The sequence below is a fragment of the Gorilla gorilla genome, chromosome 13, assembly GCF_029281585.2.
Source record: "Gorilla gorilla gorilla isolate KB3781 chromosome 13, NHGRI_mGorGor1-v2.1_pri, whole genome shotgun sequence".
In the NCBI taxonomy this organism is placed as follows: domain Eukaryota; kingdom Metazoa; phylum Chordata; class Mammalia; order Primates; family Hominidae; genus Gorilla; species Gorilla gorilla.
In genome coordinates, this window is record NC_073237.2 from 117803658 (window position 1) to 117816874 (window position 13217).

General features: G+C 44.0%; 1 pseudogene across 2 annotated transcripts in view; it reads right to left on the reverse strand.

The window, feature by feature from the left end:
- Window positions 1-2632: 2632 nt before the first annotated feature.
- GGTA1 (glycoprotein alpha-galactosyltransferase 1 (inactive)) overlaps window positions 2633-13217 on the reverse strand; it is a 54651-nt pseudogene continuing 44066 nt past the window's right edge. Inside the window, exons 6-7 of one of the 2 annotated variants that reach the window (NR_185188.2) lie at window positions 9797-9934; window positions 2633-5241 (exon numbers count right to left, since the gene is read on the reverse strand). The product of NR_185188.2 is annotated as a glycoprotein alpha-galactosyltransferase 1 (inactive), transcript variant 1 (transcript). The remainder of the gene's footprint in view (window positions 5242-9796; window positions 9935-13217) is intronic. The other variant, NR_132143.4, reaches the window with a different exon arrangement.

Consider the following 13217-nt stretch of genomic DNA (forward strand, 5'->3'; position numbering starts at 1 on the left):
ATTGTAGCACTTTGGGCTTCACACCTGCTGCTTGCCTCTCTGAAACCTCATTCCATCCACTCTTCACAGTGACCCTTTCTCTCCTTTCAAAGCTCAGTTCAGAGTCAGATTATCTGAGGCTTCTTCCACCTCCCTGAGCCATCCTTCTTTCAAACTCCCTTAGCCCTGGTACTACCTATGCCTCATACCTGGTCAGGTTTCATGTTCCTCTTTCTCCAATTTTAGACTTACATTTTGCCTTTAAAGAGTTTGGGGTCTCCTAAATCCCCTCTCTTTAATGCCTAACAAAGGCATTGAGAGCATTGATGTTGATTTCTTTGGTATCTCCAATTTCAACAATAAGATGGTTAAAGTGTGTGTGTGTGTGTGTGTGTGTGTGTGTAAAACAGTGTGAGAAAGAAGTGTGGAGCTGTGGAAAGAGCACAGGATTTATAGTAAGATAATCTATAGGCAGACAGTCCTGGGTTTAAATCCTGGATCAGCACTCTTTCAGATCTCAGACATTCACCAATGGATCCCTACTTGACTCTTTTCTTTCCTTAAAAGTTATGTATAGTGTGTTACACATTCACTTTCTATGACTTTTCACGCTTGTTAATATGCAATCATGCCAGTGTTATTTGTTTATGTTAGGCACATTTAACAAACAGTACATTAAATAAGTGCTTGTAAGTACTGCCATAGTTGAGGTTCCTGATAGTGGTGGCTTTGGCTAAGAGAGAGCAAAGAGGGACAAAGAGAAATCCTTTAGGCCTTGAACACATTTTTCCCCTTTTGGCTGAATGTGGTTCCCAGATTTGAGGTGGAGTGGAAGGAGCAAGTGTGGTTTGTTCCTTCCACCTACTCCTCTGCCTGATCACACCTCCTGAAGCCCCGCCCTGATCAATAACCACTCAGTGCATGGCCATGGTGCTTACATCAGCCCTCCATGCACAATGTAAAGATAAGAATGATAACAATGTTTTATTTTTTGAAACAGTGTCTCTGTTGCCCAGGCTGGAGTGCAGTGGCGCGATCTCGGCTCACGTAACCTCCACCTCCTGAGTTCAAGTGATCTTCCCACTTCAACCTCCTGAGTAGCTAAGACTACAGGCACACACCACCACACCTGGCTAATTTTTGTATTTTTTACAGAGACGGGGTTTCTCCCTGTTGCCAAGGCTGATCTCAAGCTCCTGGAGTCAAATGATCCACCTGCCTTGGCCTCCCAATGTGTTGGGATTATGGGGGTTAAGCCACCGTGCCTAACTGATTTTTTTTTAACATGATGCTTTTAAACTTACTTAATGCATTTGGGGCAGGTTTCATGCATAAAAAGTGGGAGATGGTAGAGGCCTGGGAGGATATATAGTTGTGCTTTCCATGATATGAAACATGGCCCTCTGAATGCACTGTCAACACATCTGTCCTGTGAGTTTCCCTGCTTTGAGCCTCAGTTCAGTCACTTACCACTTACAAAAAGTTACTTGATGGGAGAGCTATTTCTCCAGTCTACTCCTTGATATCAACCCTCCAAGTTGGGATATGATGGGCTGAGGAACGCTGAGGTTTAGACTAGCTAAGCAGTAGGACCAGCTGATGACCGACTGTCCTCTGATGAAGCCCACATCAGTCACCTACCACTTACCACTTGAGCCGAGTTCGAGGTTGCGGCCACAGCGAGCCATAATTACACCACCACACTCCGGCGTGGGTGACAGAGTGAGACCCTGTCTCAAAAACAAACAAAAATTTGGGAATCCCAAGTCTGTTCTATTTTTGTAATAGTGGACACATTTTCAGAAGGGCATGAGGACTTTTCCGAGTCTAAAACCTTTCTGGACCTCATCTTCCTCTTTTATGAAATGAGACTAATTCTCCACTATGAGGTAATCATGCCCTGTTGCATATTCAGTGCATCTCACTAAATTAGCCTGGTCATCTTTAAATTTTTTAGTATAAGTACACCTGCTGGAAATCCAGACTTTCCCACTTGACCAGATATATTCCCCAGAGGTCAGGACTAATAATCCCCAGATATGGTGATGGCATTGTTTTCTTCCTCTGCCCTGATGCCCCACCCTGAGCTTCAGGGGCAAACCTTTCCCTAATGATTCTTTCACTGGCAGTTCATTATTTCAGCGCATTGCTGTGGAAAGCTCTATATAAGTATTTGTTGCTTAAAAGTTGGGGAATCCCTTGGACAGGCATGGTGGCTCACACCTGTAATCCCAGCATTTTGGGAGGCCAAGGCAGGAGGATCACTTAAGCCCAGGAGTTTGAGACCAGCCTAGGCAACATAGTGAGACCACATTTCTATAAAAATGTTTTTTTCTTAATTAGCGGGGCGTGGTGGTGCCTGTAGTCCCAGCTATTCAGGAGGCTGAGGTGAGAGGATCACTTGAGCCCAGGAGGTCGGGGCTGCAGTAAACCATGATCACACCACTGAACTCCAGCGTGGGTGACAGAGTGAGACTCTGTCTCAAAAACAAACAAAAATTTGGGAATCCCAAGTCTGTTCTATTTTTGTAATAGTGGACACATTTTCAGAAGGGCGTGAGGACTTTTCTGAGTCTGAAAACCTAAAATTCTCTAATTGACAATTTTGAATATCTTTGGGAGGAAATGCACAATCCATGACCAGACCAGAATATACTGAGAAAATAATTTATTTAATTGTAAATTGGGAAATTTTTAAAAAAGTTTAGTAATAACGATTAACAAGATTATGAATTTGTCCATTGGAGATTTAAACTTTAATGAAGTTTTTTTAAAAAATCAAGAAATTCCTTTAAAAGTAAACATTAGTCCTTTGCTCTAAACTTTCAGGCTAGATCATTTCTTTGGGTCAGGACTTAAAAACCCTTAAGCTCTGCCTACTCCAGACTGAATCCAAGACAACCTGACTAATAGTGAGGCAGGAGTCTTAACTGATGTGTGATCTACTTTTTCAAAGCCCTGCTTTTTCCTTTTCAAAGCCCATTAATTCAGGGTTTTTGTTTTGTTTTGTTGGATGTGAGATTTTCTGGCAAGAAATGAAGTAGGAGGCACGGTGAAATGGTCGAGAAAAACCTAAGTTTCATTTTGTCAAAGAAGCTCATTGCAGTATACATCAGGCTAGTGCAATGGCTCTTCAAATAAATTGCTTGAAAATGGAAACAAATGACCTAGACTGGAACACAAGCAAAATATAAATATATGTGCATAGGTACACGTTGTCTCCTAACTCCCTTTACATTGATTTGGTTAACTTTAAATAATATGTAGGATTTCACAGCTTCTCTTAGAGAAGGAAATTGAATGTTAAGCTGTTCAGTCATGATAACTACATCTCCCATTGTTATGGCTCATGCTTCTGTTACCAAATCAATTAGCCATTTTGCCAAGTATGTCTAATTGTTACACTTCCATAGTGCAGATGGAGCAGGAGAGAACAAGAGGTTACTTGATGGGAGGGCTGTTTCTCCAGTCTACTCCTTGATGTCAGCCCTCCAAGTTGGGGTATGATGGGCTGAGGAACCCTGAGGTTTAGACTAGCTAAGTGGTGACCAAGTGTCTTCTGATGAAGCCCACATCCTAGAAACAGAACTGCTTGCAAGCCTCTTCAATCCACTGCAGGCCTTTGCCTTCTCTGACACCATCCACATCTCTTCACCAAGGATTTGAAGATGTAAGTTGCAGAGTCTGGTAGACTGAATACCACTTAGGCAACACAAGAAACATCTTCCGTTCAAGTCCCTGAACATAAGGTCAATGAGATTGGAAATCACCCACACTTCCTCCCATTCAGTACCTGGATCTGTGATGTATTTAAGCACCAACCCCATACCCTAAGTGCCCTCAGGGTGGCACTGCCCCACAGTGATTGGCTCCTCTCTTCCCCTCTCTCTTCGCTATTTCATGGCAAACTCATGTCAAGGCTTTGTTTTGACTTCATGCTGGGCACCTTGGCTCATTCAGGTTCCTTGGGACTCTGATCACACACCACCATGATATCTACTGGGACACTCCACCAATCTTTCGCACAGAAGCCAAACAACATCCAGATGAGAAAAGGACGGACTACAGATGGTCTGAAGCAATCTGCTGTTGAAGCTTTTTGAGGATTGCCAAGGCAAATGGTGTCTTTACTGAGAGCTCTGCTGCACAGTAACTCCACGTTGCTTTAGACCCATCAGAAATAGGCAGACATTGAACTCAAGGGACAACCCCTTACAATCATATCTTGCTGCCAAACGCTTCCCTTAGCACCCTTTGCTCCAGATGTCATCTGGCATGTGTAGAGTGTTTCTGGCTTTATCTCTGCCTATGACAAGTTATTTTTGGTTCAGTTGATAGTATTTCCCCCAAACCCAGAATAGATAAGAAATCACTGGGAATTTATGTCTGATTACCCTAGATTCATTCTTCCACATTACAAAGCCCCAAGTTACAAGGAGGAATGGTATGTTTTTGCCCTGTTGGTGTTTCATTAGTATTTTTTGAAGTTAAAATTAAGTGTTACTTTTCTGAGGAAGTAGCCAGAATACTTCTCTCTCAAATTCAGAAATCTACTGGCACAATTTGAAGTCAGACGTTATTTCTAACCAAATTATACTCTTTTGTCTGCCACGATCACTTGACAGTTTTAATATCTGAAGGCAGGCCTATATGATAATCCCAGCAGTATTTTAGGGATAAGATTTTAGAGGATTTATTGAGAAGGAAATACTTGTTTAGGTGGCTTTCATCATGCCACTCTGCTTCTGTGTCATTTTTCTTGTCCAGGAGGATTCCCTTAAAGCACTCCTGGGTGATGTTGAGAACCTGAATGGGTGTTCCTCCAAAAATGGCTGCATGGTAATAAAAATCCCCCGGCCAAATTGAATGTATCCTGCTGAGTCTTTCCGCCTCTCCTAGGTAAAGTCATAGGGATCTGCCTTGTGCCACCAGGCCTGTAGCTGAGCCACTGACTGGCCTAGGGTCTCCACCCCAGAATGGTCTTGGAAGACCTGGCCCACATACATGCAGAAGAGGAAGTCGACCTCATGTTGGATGTGGGCCAAGATGTGCTCCCCAGTGATCTTCATAGGCATCATGCTGATGTCTTGCCACCTCTTCTCTGGCTTGACCTCAAACATTTTGAAGGAATGCAGAGGACCCAGCTCTATAAACGGCACCTTGGAGACATCATCCACCATGATGTAAAATATGACTTTGTGGCCAACCATGAAGTACCTATTAGCAGATGTTATGAACTCCTCCAAGTAATGCTCATTATATCTGAAACAAAGAAGAAAAGCAAAACATTTATCCTCTGGGATTCCTGAAAGAAACCACAAGCTGAAAGAACCCACATGTGGGTTTCCTGAAAGAAACCACATGCTGGGATTCCTGAAAGAAACCACATGATGTAAAATCATCTTGTCTATATTTTATGGTTAGTAGGAGAATGATTTCTCCCACCCCAGGTGTGTTTTCATGTTAGTGTAATACCCCGGCTACTCTCCACCATTCAGTCACTCAGTCCGTGGGGAGCTGGAATGACTTATCTCACTGCCAATTTTGGAAGAGCAACTAGAACTAGACATGCACTACCCTATCCTTCCTCTCCTCTGGCTCTTAGGAGCCAGCCAGTCCAAGAGAGCATGTGTTCTCAACTGCTCTGGGTTTTACAGGAAGCTTAGTACAGGATCTATTCTCACATCCAGAGGCCTGTAGGTGCCTGGATGCTTAAGTCTTTCTAACTCTGGGGGTTAAATATTTAGGAGGCCCAGGGTTTGCAGATATAAGCCACATTCTCCAATATCAGCTTTAACTATAATGAAGGTAATATTTACCACCCTCTGCCTTCCTTACCCCTTTGTCCAATTTACCAATTGGTTCAGATTTTGGACAGTCAAAGGGGGTACTAGTTCTTGATCTCCATTCAAAAGCCCTAACATAAACCCCAATGTTGCTACTGCAAGACCAGATACAAGGGTGATGTGACCCTTGGATCCACTGGGGATGCATTAAGCCCAAACAGCAGCACTCTCTTGTCCTCTGTGATACAGAGAATGAGTTATGAGATCTAGATCTGCCTTCATGTTACATAGTCATCCTATGAGCCTCCCACTAGTCACTTAAAACACCAATCCATTGTCCACACATCATCATCCAAAATACTAGTCCATCCAAATACTAGAATGAGCAACTTCTGATTTAACCTTATTTTAACTACTTTATCTTAAAAAAAGGACTATGTTAGCAGTAAGCCACATTCGGTGGCTGAGTAAATGTAGATGAAAAGAGAAGATAAAAAAATTAAAAGAAATTAAAAAAAGGAAAAATAAGGACTATTTTTTTAGAGAAGTTTTATGTTCACAGAAAAATTGCGCCAAAAGTACAGAGTTCTCATATACCTCCTGCTCCCACATTTGCACAGCCCCACCCCTCCACTATCAACATCCCTGCACCAGAGTGATACGTTTGTTACAATCGATGAAGCTACACTGACATATCACTATCACCCAACATCCATAGTTTACATTAGGGTTCACTCTTGGTGTGGTACATTCTAAGGGTTTAACAAAAGTATAATGACATGTATCCACCATTATAGTATCATACAAAATAGCATCACTGCCCTAAAAATTCTCTGAGCTTTGCTCATTAATCCCTGCCTCCCTGAACAACCCTGAACAATCACTGACCTTTTTACTGTCTCCATAGTTTTACCTTTTCCAGAATGTCATATAAGCACACAGCATGTAGCCTTTTCAGTGTGGCTTCTTTTACTTAGTAACATATCTTTTCATGACTTGATAGCTCATTTATTTTTAGCATGGAATAATATTCCATTGTCTGGATGTGACTTAGTTCATTTTTCTATTCACCTACCAAAGGACATCTTGGTTGCTCTCAAGTTTTGGCAATTATGAAATAAAGCTTCTGTAAATATCCATGTGCAGGTTTTTGTGTAGACATAAGTTTTTAACTCATTTGGGTGAATACCAAGGAGTACGATTGCTGGATTGTGTGGTAAGAATATATTTAGTTTTGTAAGAAACTGTCAAATTGTCTTCCAAAGTTGGCTGTACCATTTTGCATTCCTACCAGCAATGAATAAGTGTTCCTGTTGCTCCACATCCTTGTCAGCATTTGGTGTTGTCAGTGTTTTGAATTTTGGCCATTCTAGTAGGTATTTAGTGGTATTTTAACTATTCATCTATTCATTTGAAAAGCATTGCACGCCGTCTCCCATTGCCGGGCACGGTGGCTCACGCCTGTAATCCCAGCACTTTGGGAGGCCGAGGCGGGTGGATCACAAGGTCAGGAGTTTGAGACCAGCCTGGCCAATATGATGAAACCCCGTCTCTACTAAAAATACAAAAATTAGCTGGGTGTGGTGGCTCACACCTGTAGTCCCAGCTGCTTGGGGGGCTAAGGCAGAAGAATTGCTGGAACCTGGGAGGCAGAAGTTGCAGTGAGCTGAGATGGTGCCACTGCACTCCAGCCTGGGCGACAGAGCAAGACTCCATCTCAACAAAAAAAAAAAAAAAAAAAAAAGAAGAAGAAGAAGAAAAGAAAAACATTTTATTGGTGTCTTCTGTAAGCCTAAGCTATAGACTATTTGTGAAGCTATGCTATGGAGATTACCAGGAAGAGGAAGAATAAGCCAGATGGCTTAATACAACTTGACCAAACCCTAAACACACATGGACTGAATTTAATGTGCTGATCACACTACTGGCCAATCATGGTGTTTTGTGAGTAATAGTGAATGGCACTTCTTTTCGCTTTTTGTTGCTGCTTGGATTCCCTTTATTTGTTACCAAAATAAAGTGTGCTTTTAATGTTGGCATGTGGTAATCCAAGGGTTTATAGTATTGATTCTTTAAATGAAGAGAATATATCTGAGGAATATAAAAAGGGACTTCAGTGTGGCTCTGTGGCTAGTGGCCAGGAAATCCTTCAGTATTCTGGGACTTCGAGAAAAATCTATTGTGCCCTGAAGCTTGGGAAACAATACTGGGGTGGGGTGGGGGGGGGGCGGTTGAGTACAGGAGAGATTCATTTTGAGGTTTCACATTGTTTAGAGATTAAAGCACTGCAGTTGGCTCCATGCACTGTTGCTTGAAAACAAACCAAACATTACACCTCCTAAAAGTCCAAATCCACTTGTAAAGATTTATTGCTGCTGAGTACAAACAGTCCTCCCTTGTCTCAGAGCTGAGGGCAGAATGCTTTCACCAGGATGTGCAATTTACAGTTTAGTTGTGCAGAGTTGGAACTGGATGGCTGAAGCCATTGTGGGGCATTGGACAACGTTTTGTTCTTTTTGGAAACACCAGGATCAAATCAATCTGCAACGTGGCTGGGTTATCCCCTTTTGTGCCAAAGGATTAGGTGAGCTGGGTGGTTCACCTAATCTAATTAGGTGGCTCCCAACCTATATGAGTAGAGATTCTTCTAGTAAACATGTCAAAACTCCACAGTCACCTTTCTCTGTTAGAGAGACCACATAGGTCCCTAGGATCAGCACATTCAGTGACATTAGAACTTGATTGGTATTGTTAATGACAGAACAGTAATAGCTGCTGGGCTCTGGGTTGGGGAAGGTTATCTTTGGAGAACTATCAGATCTTTACAGAGCTCTCTTTTAAGCCCCACCTTGGCAAAGCTCAGATCAACCTGAGCCTTCAACTCTCTTTATACGAGGCAAAGGAATCGACTTTCCATGAAGCTTCTTCAGAAGAGATACAGAGGGAAAGGCCCAGAGGGCAGAAAAAAAAATAGGAAAATTGGACTTTTAGTTTTATTTTGAAAAAAAAAAAAGGAAAATTCTCCAAAAAAAGCAAAATGGATTATCTTTAATAACTAACATTACAGCTAGAACTTTCTTTCTTTTCTTTTCTTTTTTTTTTTTTTGAGACAGTCTGCTCTGTCACCCAGGGGCGTGATCTCAGTTCACTGCAACCTCTGCCTCCCAGGTTCCAGGGATTCTCCTGCCTCAGCCTCCCAAGTAGCTGAGACTACAGGCATGTGCCACCACGCCCAGCTAATTTTTTGTATTTTTAGTAGAGACGGGATTTCACCGTGTTAGCTAGGATGGTCTCGATCTCCTGACCTCGTGATCCACCCACCTCAGCCTCCCAAAGTGCTGGGATTACAGGTGTGAGCCACCGCACCTGGCCTACAGCTAGAACTTTCTAGTAAGAATGATCGTAGTTTTTCTGCATCATATGTTCTGAACAAGTGAGTTGAAACTGGAACCTATCCAACCTTTGGAAGAGCAAGCTCTGACCAGCAAATCTTCTAGGGCCAAATCCTCCATGAGAGAAAAAGTAGAAGTGATCTGAGGAACCCATGGAAGAGTGGTCAGCTGTGTTCCAGCGTGGAAAGCCACTGTGCTTAGGTCACTCAGCACCTAGAACTTGCTATAAATCTCTCTGTAGTTGGTCCTGGGCCGTAGAGCATAGGAAAAAGAATGATGCACTCTGGGCTGTCTAGCAGCTAGCACTTGTGGAATTTCTAAAGGAAGCCATGGTGGTCAGGGAGGAGGTGGTTGTGGGTATGCTGTTGACCCTGGGCTTGGTGGGTGGAACAGACATGTTTTCCTGCAACCCAAGGCCCTCATTTTGAGGTAGGAATGAGTGGACTTACCTACTATTATTTTGTTCTCAGCATTTTGGGGCCTCAGCAGAAAGGAGACTGAACCAGTTCCATGAAAACATTCTCCTATCTAATAAATCAAAAAATCATGACTGGCTTCCATCAATTCAGGAGTCTCCACACAAATGTTTTGACAGTGGAACAAGAGACAGTCAAGGACAGTTTTATCAGTGACACCTACCTTCCAATAGCAAAAACCATCAACCCCACAGTAATTTTCTGTTTCGCATAATAATTTCCTAGGATGGCTTTGTTGAAAGTGCCTTCCCACACAACCGGCGCCTTCCATCTGGTCACTGTCACAACCTCTGGGTGTTTCCTGGTGATAAAACATAGAGTTCCCTGAGTCAGGGCAGCTTTGCCATTGTGGGGCAGAGACTGTCCAAGGATAGGGGGGTCAGCTATGATCTGCAGGGACTGTCCTTGAATCCTGACTGTAGCTTAACGCCAAACACTTGGCTGGGAGGTATGCCATTTGCAGGGGTAGCATCTTCTGGGTAAGGAAGATGAGGCTTTGGCTCAGGTGCCTCTGAGGGCTATCTTTTTTTTTTTTTTTTTTTTTAAGACAGATCTCACTCTGTCACCCAGGCTGGAGTGCAGTGGCAGGATCTTGGCTCTCTGTAGTCTCTGCCTCCCAGGTTCAAGCAGGTTCAAGTGATCCCCCTGCCTCAGCCTCTCAAGTAGCTGGGATTATAAGCGTGCCCCACCACGCCTGGCTAATTTTTGTAATTTTAGTAGAGATGGGGTTTCACCATGTTGGTCAGGCTGCTCTTGAACTCCTGACCTCGGGTGATCCACCAGCTTCAGCCTACCAAAGTGCCAGGATTACAGGCGTGAGCCACTGCGCCCAGCCCTCTCAGGGCTATTTTGGGGGGCCCTTATGAGGCTCTTATCTCTACATCTCATACCTTCTTACCTCTTCTACTTTATTTTTTCTCTTCCTACTTCTAAATCCCTTTCCCTGCTTTCCCAGCCCCTTCCTAAGCTACTAGTAGCACCTTTGGGTGTTATTTATCCCTGTGGATGTCATCTGAGCCTAAGGAGATCCTAAGCCTTGATACAGGCGGATGAGAGAGTGACATTAGATTAGAAAGAGAAAAAGCTGTTTCCATTTGCCTTTTGCTAGAAGAGACATCTGGGTGGGAACCTGGTCATTGGACAAAAAGGGCCCCAGATTAAAGGGATTCTGATGTTACTGCTCACTTTACAAACCAGGAGACAAAGGCGCCAGAAAGGAAGGCATTTGACAGAGGCCCAGCAAGGCCAAGACTGGAGCCTAGGGCTCTGGCAAGGACCTTCTCCTTAGACCAGGAGCATCTTTACTAGGAACACAAAAGGGGTGAGAGGGAGGGCGCTGTGCTGTGCTCAGAGAGCCGGAACGGGACTTGGCGAGGCCAAAGCAAAACAGGAAGCTATAACAAAGCACAAAACCCTGAAGTCCTGAAGGGTAAATGCAGAGCCGCAGGGGCCCCAGCATAAGGGTGGAGCTCCGGGCAGGGGGAGGCTCTGACTCTCTATTGGCTCAGGAGGTGGCTGCATTTTCCCCATTGGGAAGCAGAGACTGGCACAGGGTCATTTAGATTCAAACCCCAGTGTCGGCCTGGCACCCTGCTTGGCATTTGCTTGTACTTTACTGGATTCACTGTGGGCAGCATCTTGGTTCAACCCCAGGAAGGTGAGTGATTGGGGCAAAGTCCTGGTGATCCCTACTGGCTGCACTGCCGTGGCCCTGGTGAGGCTGTCAGGGAGAGGTTAGCAAATACCTCGGGCCAGCACGGCCAGTGGAGGCCTGGGTTTTCACAGAACCGCCCTACCTATCAGCAAAGTTGGGTTTTTCCCACAGCGAGGCTGATAGTACAGCTGGGTCATCCCCTGCCTCATCCCAGCCTCAGAGTGGAAAAGGGGCCTCAGTAGACTCTCCTCTCAGGCCTCCTGTCCCTTGTCCCCAAACATTGCACCCTGTAGTTCTTGAGCTGACTCTGCCCTCCCACCCCAGCCGCAGGCATGACATCTGGTCTGCTTCCCAGATTCCACCACAGCTGGAACTGGCCTGCTTCCTACATTTCACCCCCAATGCTGAAATTGCTCCAGGTTTGTCCAGATGGCAGACAGGGGAAACACTTTCAGGGTGCTCTCCTGGTTCACCACATCTTGTCTGGAGTCTCAAACTCTAAGACTTAGCTCTGCCCTCAGCACCCCAGGTACGCCTGCTGCATGGAGGACACAGTTGCCCTTGGTTTCCTTCAATCATGAAAGAAGCTACTGTGCACTCTGCACCAAACTGTGCCAGGCACCCACCACGTACACTTTCTCATTTAGTCTCTGCAACAGCCCTGCAATGTATCATGTCCATGGTCGAGGTAAGAAAACCAAGTCTCAGAGCAGCTTATTATCTTGTCCAAGGCCAAACAGCTGGTCACTAATGATGCAAGCTAACACACACTGAGCAATTCCTTTGGGACCACGCACTGTGCAAAGGGCTCACTCACCCTTCTGAGGTAGGTGCTATTTTGATTCCCATTTTATCAATGAAGAAACTAGCACAGATAAGTCAAACAACTTGCCTGAGGTTGCACAGCTGGTAGGGGTTAAAGCTGGGATTTAAACAAGATCTTCTGACTCTGGAGTCCATGCTCTGAGCTGAGCTACCACGTACACTATTTCTTATATGCCTTTTCATTCCTCTGCTGATGAAGTTGGGGTTAAAACCCAGGTTTTTCCAGATCTAAAGGTAACCCTATTTCCACTTAAAAAATAAGCCGGGCGTGGTGGCTCATGCCTGCAATCCCAGCACTTTAGGAGGCCAAGGCGGGTGGATCATTTGAGATCAGGAGTTCAAGACCAGCCTAGCCAACATGGTGAAACCCTGTCTCTACTAAAAAAATACAAAATTAGCCAGGCGTGGTGGTGCACACCTGTAATCCCAGCTACTTGGGAGGCTGAGGCAGGAGAATTGCTTGAACCCAGGTGGCGGAGGTTGCAGTGAGCCAAGATCGCGCCACTGCACCCCAGCCAGGGCAACAAGAGTGAAACTCCATCTCGAAATAAATAAATAAACAAACAAAATAAAATAAAAAGTAATCATTTTTATTTGCATTGGCATTTTTGTCAGTTCAGACTGAGAAATGATGAGCTTTTTTGTTGTTGTTTTTAGTAGCTTACATGGTGCTTTTAGTTCTATAAAACTCCCATCTTTGTTGAATGACGAGATTGTAAACCAGAAACCAAAAACCAAAAAACACCCACACAGCTGTCTTATACTTCTGTAACCATTTCTGAACTTAAAACTCTCTTGTTCGTTACACCTCATTCATTGCATCTTAGTTTTAGCTTGTCAAAGATCTTTTAGTAGCTCTAACATAGCCCACTAGCTAAGTCTTGTAACTGTGTATAAGCTGGACATTTGGTAATATTATTTTTAAAAAAGGAAAAGGAGGAATAGGTATACTTATTTAATACTTATTGTGCACCAGAGGCTAAGTGCTTGACTTTTATTCTCTCATTTGATCTTCATGACCATTCTATGAAGTGGGTGTTATCATCATTCCCATTTTGCAGATAAAGTGGAGGGTAGGAAAGAAGGAGAAGGGTATGGAGCCTTT